Genomic DNA, 7808 nt, shown 5'->3' on the forward strand with positions numbered 1-7808 from the left:
CTTGAGCCCTGAGTATAAACAGGAGTACTGAATTTGACCAGTGTCTTGAAAGTCTGATATCTATTAGAGTAAAAAATACCTTATTCAGTTGGATTGCAAATTACTAGCTCAATTTAAAAAACAACCCCAAAAAAATGCCTGACTCTGCTAGGACTGCAGCTAAACAGCCCCACTCCCTCTTTGTACAAGATACTTGAGCAAAAGCTCATGAGTGTTTCCAGCAGGTTCTGTAATGTAATTTCTTTAGAAATTAAGCATAGTATTAGAATGTAGTAGTAGTGCATTGAAAATCTATTTATTAGCAGCCTAGGATATAATTGGTATTTTTAGTTTGAGCTCTTAGATGTATTTTGACTTTGCTTTTGGTGGTCAGTAGTTTGGGGTTTTTTTTTGTGTTTTTGTGGTCAGCTTGGAGTGAATTTCTTGCTGTGGGTGGCAGCAGCTCAAGGTTTTGGCTGAGTTGGAGAACCCAGGAGGAGCAGGAAGAACACCTATCATGGGGATATTGGCTGTAGGCAGTAGCTCTGTGTCAGTACAGAATTGGTGGCAGCTTTGCTTAGAAGCCTTTTCAGTTGTGTTGGACAAGCCTGAAAAATTCAGTGCAGGATAAGAAAGTGGATTTTAGGAAGTTCAGCTGTGCCTGGTGTGCTGTGGTTCACTGGGAATCCCCGTGGCTGGGCTGGAGGATGCTGCAGGGCTCAGCTGTGTGGTGTGGTGGCACAGCAGGACACTGCCACCACCGTGTCACCTCGTGCTTCCCTTCCCAGCACACCTGGGAGCCTGGCAGCTCCTGATGCCAGGAGGGACGTGGTGATGGCTCTGCCTCGGTGGGTTCAGCACTGCTCCTCCTTTTGCTCTCATTTCTAGGGGTGGTCCCAGCACTAGAAGTTGTTCTACACTGTTGTTCCAGCTCCTTTGAGGTACACTTGTTTAAAGTTGCAGGGGAATGTCTTGAAAAAGCGTTCCTGAGTTATTAAAATCAATGAGGCTTGACAAAACGCTGGCTCACAAGTCAAATGTAGGTGCACTGAACAACACCGTGGTCTTTGCCTGTGACCCAAGGTTCACCCTTCCTTGAAACTGCTCCTTTTCCACCTCAGTTCTTGGGAGTGACGCTTTAACAGGAGTTGTGCTCTGGCATCATAGAGGGAAGTGATGGTTCCTGTGACAGACCCCTTTGTGCTAGTGCTGTCCAAGAGCTGTGCAAGGAAAGGAGAAGGCTGCTATGGTCAGCAGGAAGGACCAGGGCATAAAAAATATTTATATGAAAAGCATGTAAATATTGATTGTTCTTTAAGATAGATATATATATATATAAAATGTATAAATGTCACCTTGGGGTTGATGTACGTATTGAGGATGCTGTGTCAAAGCTGGGTGTGGTGGAAGGGGCACACAGCTCTGGGGGCTCTGGTCCTGCTCAAACGCTTTGCCTCTCCTCTCCCTGCTCCCTCTGGCTTTCCTCCCGTGTGCCTGTGACAGCAGCAGGAGTTAGAGCTGAATTAAAGAGCGGGGAACAGCACACTCTTGTGGGGCTGTGTCCTCCCCAGCACAGACCCACCGGGCGCGGATTCCTGCGCTCCATCCCGGCACGGCCCAGCCAAGCCACCCAAGGTGAGTTGGGATTCACTGATGCCGTTTGCAGATTGTTTTCTCTGGATGCAGTGTGTGATTCCCAGCAGAGGTATCAGCTCCAGGTGGGCAGGCACAGAGCAGGGGAGCAGCTGCTGCCTTGTTTGAGGAACGGGGCATTGCTCGTGTGTTCAGCACTGTTTCTCTAGCCACTTCAAACACATTTAGTCAGAATCTTTTAATGTCTTCAAGAAGTTTGGTGTGATTCTCATTTTACACTGAGTACTGTTCACTGGGCATGAGAGATTGCAGCTTAGATACTCCTTTATGCATTCCAGAACCACGGAATCTTAGACTGGGTTGGCACTTCATTAACATTTCTCTTCTTTTTTTCCCTGCTGAAAAACAGTTTATAGAGCAGGTTGTTGCAGAAGAAATTACTTCAGCACTTGTAAATAATAAAATAATTTCTTATTCTCTGACCACTAAAGTAATTTTCTTCAAACAAATCCATGAAGAGCTTGCACTGCAAAGACCCAGCTGGGACTTTCTGCTTTTCTCTTTGGAATAATGCACCATAAGAGAATAAGCAGAGATCTTAGGTCTAATATAATAGTTCTGTTTAAAAAAGCAGGAACTAAATCAAAGCTGAATAAATGGAAAAGAATTAAATTCATGCTAGACATTAAAAAATGCACCTCAAACAATGAGGGGTATTTTAAAAAGTCATTGTTTTATTAATAATACTTTCCACCCCTTTCCCTTGATCTTTTGATGACAAGCCTGGCAGAGGCACCTTTTATCAGACACTGAAGCAATTTTGCTGCTGTCATGTGCCTTTCTCGATACACACATATTAGTCACGCAGCTGTTTTATGTTCTTTAGCATATTTTAATATATAATTAAAAATGTGCCTGTCTGCTACCAAGCAACCAAGCACGTCAGGGGCTGATTGTGTTCTGTCACCCACAGCAGAAGGGAGGGTGAAAAATAATAATAATCATGTGTTCACTTTTCAGTCCTAATTGTGCTTCAGCTCCTTGGCTATGTTGTCACAGACACAACCAGTGGCTTCTGAAGGCAGAGGCAAAGCCAGCATGGGGGAATGGCTGGCAGGTGAGCCACAGCCAGGTCACTGTCACCATAACACATCAGTCCTGGATGCTGGGCTTTTAATGTACATGTGTGGTTTTGTAACTCTTTTTAGTTCAGTTCACCTCGATCCTGCGAAGCTGCACCTTGGCTTTCCCTGGAAATGGAGTGCCAAATGCATTTGGGCTCCTGAAAGTCTCCCCCTGAACATTTAAAATGAGTAACTCAAGTTGATGTTTGTATTGTACCTCCTCCACGGAGGTAGATGGGAGTAGGACTCCGCTGCAGGACAGTGACTTGGGCAGGTGATAATCCTGTGCTTCATTCATTTCTAGGTTATCTGGTGTGACAAACAGCCCACACAGCTGCTGGAGAGGAGGAGGACCACTTGTGAGTGTGCCCAGGTGATCACAAGCACAACATTAAATGGCTCTCAGCACCTTTTACCCTCAGACTGCTGTCCCTGGGGCTGTCTCATGCTCCCAAAATGTTTGGGTCACAGAATGTCTCGGGTTGGAAGAGACCACAGTGAGTCATCTGGTCCAACCTCCAGGGTCATCCCAGAGCCCAGGATTGTGCCCAGACAGTTCTGGAATACCCACTGTGAGGGAGACTCCACACACTCTCTGGACAGTCTGTTCCAGGTTCAGGTGGAACTTTCTGTGCATAGATTTCTGGCTGTGTCCTCTTGTCCTGTTGCTGTCCATCCTCTGACTCCTTCCTTCGGACACCCGTGGGCCCTCACCTGCTCTCCTGCTGTCCCTGCCTGCTCTAGCAAAGCTGGTGGTGCTGGTGGATCCCTGAGAGAAGCAGTGATGCTCTCCCCACACAGTGGCTGCTGTCAGAAACCCACTGAATGAGCCTGAGTTTGGTCTGGGAAAAGGAGATAAGTTCACTGATATCCTCAGCCCTGGGTTTATTTAACTCTGGGAATTATGGGTTTATTTCTAAGAAGTTGTGGCTCTCAGGATGTGCTCTAAAGCTCCTGGGTAAGATGGTACCAACTGTGTGAAACCCTGGCATGAAAGTGGAGAGATGCACTGCTCTGGGGAAGGCTGAGTAGGGCTTTCCATGTCATTTTAAGCTTCTCCAGGCTCAAGAGGAAAAGGAATTTATTATGTCAGCTCTATGCCACACTTCTCCTGTCTCTGTCTCTCAAGCATGTGCAAAGGTACTCAGGCACACATTGTGGGCAGCAATGCAATCATTAGTTCAAAAGTTTTTCAATTTTAGCAGCTTTTATTTAGGAAAACAGAAGCCAGCGCATCAGCACAAACTGGTGTGGGAAAAAAAACACCAGGGGAAAAAAACCAAATAATGTTGTAAATAATTCAAAGGCTGTTTGTTGATTGCAATTCCTTTGATTGGACCTCCAGGGAGAAGGATGGCATTACTTTTACATTTTTCACCATCAGCATCCATTATATAATCTGCTCTGAGTCTGCCAGGATCCTGAGGCATGACTCTGAGGCTGCTTGAAGATGATAAACTTGCTTGGAGTTCTTTAATTTCTCTTGGTTTTCCCCAGCTGGCCTTTTCTAACCAGAAAAGGCTGAGATGAGAAAGGAGCCATGGTCTGACAGGTATCTGTGGCTGATGTGGGGACACCAGGGGGTATTGCCAGGAGCCCTGCTTTGTTCTCAGGCAGCAGTGATGCAAGTTGTGCCCTGTTTGTCACACTGGTGGCTTGCAGGGTTTACAAAGTGAAACCACCACAAACATTTGGGCAGCAAGAGGAGACTTGCCAGCATATCCTCAGAGTCCCAAGACAAAGAGCTGCCACAGTGCCAAGAGACAGCCCCCACGTGCTTCACAGCAGTGATATTTCCTGGCCAGGGACTTGTGATGGTGCCTCTAGTCAGAGTGTGCAAAGGCTGGTAGGCGAGCTTCTTGGTTCTGCTCTTTTGAATGAGAGAAAACAAGAAGAACACCAAGAAGAAAAGAATGGCCAGTGAAGGTGATAACCTACTTGAAATATTTTGTATAGCATAGAAATTTTGCATGGTGCCATACCAAGGTCTATGGGTCAGCTACACCTGCTCGTGTCAGGGGTCCAAGCACAAGCAATGGTGGGATATCAGTGGCAAGGGCCATGGCAATTGCTAGCTTGGATTAACTAAAGAAATGAATAATCCTGCTCACTTTCCCTGAAAGAAGACTTTGCTATGATCTGCTCTACAGACACTCTGTAGTTTCATCTGTGAGCAATCACTTCTTCAGCAATAATAGATTCCCTTTCAAACAAAGCAATTGAAAAAGGTAAATCACATCAGATGCCAATATTCTGCTTGTTCCACGCAGCTCTGGGGTGCATGCATCTTCACGGGTGCTTCTTGTTCAAAATTCAGTTCTGCCCACTGCCTTAGAGTGGCAAACAGGTCAGGCCTGGGGCAGGACCATCACCTTGGGACTGCAGCTCTTCCTCCGGCACCGTCCTGCAGTCCTTAACCCACAGCTCATAGGCTCTTTCCAGGGTCTCTTCACTGGTGTCATTGAATATGTCTGGAAAATAAGAGTTGTAGTTAACAGGACGTCCAGAGGAGCTTTTCCTGCCTGCACACACTGACTGTGGCAGTCACTCCAGTTGGAGAGAGCCTTCTGTCTTGTGTGTAGAGACTGAGCTGTATGGAAATGGTGTGAAAGGGTAGGAGATGCCAGAGATAACAACCTGGTCCCATGCATTGCTTTTGTGTTAGGGGTTGGTTGGCTTTTATTTTTAAATCTTATGAATATTTCATCCCTGATACCGAACAGATATTACTTAGTTTACAAGTATTAGTTCTAGGCACAATAATACATTGAATTCCTTTTGCCAAGGACTTTAACAAATCTTTTCAAGTATAGCAGAGGAATTGTTTTCCTCTTTTCCCCTTGCTGGTTTGTCTGCCAGAGCACTGCATTTCCCTTTGCAAGGTGAATTGGTCAATCATAATGAAATTAAGGACTGAGGTCTAATTAACGGGGTTCTCAGGCTCAGACACAGGAGGGATCCTGTCTCTCCATGGGTTTACCAGGATGTGAAAAAGAGCACAAGAAACACAACTGCAAACCACAGAGCACATTTCCCAGGCTGTCCCTGCCCACCAAAGCCCCCTCGGTGCTCCCTGGGGTGCCTCAGGCAGTACCTGCCACGCCGAGCCCGGTGGGCAGGGGCATGCGGGGCTGTCCCCCGCTGTGCTTGAGGCGCTCCCGCAGGGCTCTCTGGATGAGGGCCCAGCTGCAGCCGCTGTGCCAGACCGGCAGCTCCAGGCCCTGCATGCACTGCAGGATCTGCTCCTTCTCCTCGGCGTCGAGGAGCCCGCGCGCGTGGGCCACGTACGTCATGAATGCCATGTCGACGTTCACAGCTTCCCCGTGCATCAGCGATGGCAAAACCCTCTGCAACACAGCAAAGGTGGGTGGCAGAGACGGTTTGGGGTGGCAGAGAGGAAACAAGTGGGGTTTATTTCTAAAAGTGTCCCTGAAAATCGACATTTGACTCACTGCGGTTGCTGGATGTTGGCATCTTGTGATTTACGGGTTGCTAGGATGATCCGTTTTACACGTGATTAATCGCAGCTAAAATCTCCCATAGGGATCCAGGATCTAATTCTCCTCCCATCCAAATCACTGATAAAGCACCATGAGATGGAGGGATAAGCTCTGAATATTGGATAAGGTGTAGGTGTTCCCCCCCATTCCTCAATGGCAATTTCTCCCCAGCAATATGGGCTGTGGCCTCCGTGCCTTTGTGGTGTTTCAGTTCATGTTGGTGATTTCTAGTGGCTTCACTGGAATCTGGTTTTCTTTGAGCTTCACAAAGTGCCCAGTAAGAAGCAACAACTGGAGTGAGGTCTGAATTAGAAACAGGTGTAGGTGTGGGGGAAATGGGGCAGGAGAAGGAGTCCCTTTGACACCAGGCTGCTGTGTTGAGTGACCATGTGCAAATCTGATAAACTCTCAACTCCTTTTCACAAGGTTTTCATGCAGCCTACTGAATTTTTAAAAATTTTGTCTTTGAAGTACGTATTGCAATATAAAGTCTGTCACTCACCATTTCCAGCTCTGGGCTAATAAGGTGGCCAAAATCCACCAGTCTGTCCAGGTCATCCTCCCAGAGGTTGGGAGCCAGCTCTTCCAGCATGGTTTCAATGGCAATCCTGGTAGTCTGCAGTGCAGCATCCCTGTGGTCAGCAAAGCCATTGCAGGACTGGAACTTGGTGTCCAGCAGGTATTTTCCATGGTTCTTGAGCAGGTCAAACAGCCCTTTGTGTTTCATGAGGGCCATCTGGGACAAAGAATAGAAGAGATAATTAAAGATAATTGTCTGATCCTTGTATGTGCTGTTGGAAACTCGAGTGTTTCGGTAGATTGGACTGCACTAAGATGTACACTAGCAAAGAAGCACCTATACATGTGGTGCATGCACAAGTTGGACCTCTGTAACCTAAAAAGGTGTTCCTGTAGGCACAGTTCCTGGTTAGCACAAATATATTTGGGCTGTGCTGTGCAGCTCTGCCCATGCTGGGACTTTGCTGTGTGCTCCCACAGCCCAGCAGGTGGTTTGGAATGAGTTTTGGTTATTGGTGTGCCTGGAAGGAACTCGGGACTGGCTGGTGGCCAATCCCAGGACAACTCTCATCTAATCCTTGGGGTTGCTTTTCGGGCAATGGAAGGAAGGAAAACACTGCAGTGTAGAGAAGATGATGGTTTAGAAGTGATGTCCTTGTTAAAAGTACATATTTTTTTTCCTCTCTGACTCAGGCATTAGCCCCCCTCTGAAGTGAGGAATGGTGACCTGAGGGTTTCACAGTGCCTGCCAGAAACCTTCAGATATCCTGGGGATTTCTCACAGTGCAAGCACTGGAAACTGCTGTTGATGAACTCATCTCTAATACACTTTAATAGCTTGAACTCTGCTTTATCAAAAGTTTCCAAAGCTCTCCAGACATAAAGCCACTTACTGTGCACTTTCCAGGTAATTTTAGAAGTAGAATTTGCCTCACAGGAGATTGATTGACCACACTCGACATACCCACTGAGGTAGGTGCAAATGATCTTGCAGATTATTAATCCCCATCATAATGAGCCTCAGATTCTCTGCCAGGAGTTCATTACAGAGTGCAATGGATCAGCCTCAATGGAAAGATGAGGCTTTTCTCCC

Source organism: Pseudopodoces humilis, chromosome 13 (assembly GCF_049639895.1).
Source record: "Pseudopodoces humilis isolate 2021_Gansu_Grassland_sample_001 chromosome 13, ASM4963989v1, whole genome shotgun sequence".
In the NCBI taxonomy this organism is placed as follows: domain Eukaryota; kingdom Metazoa; phylum Chordata; class Aves; order Passeriformes; family Paridae; genus Pseudopodoces; species Pseudopodoces humilis.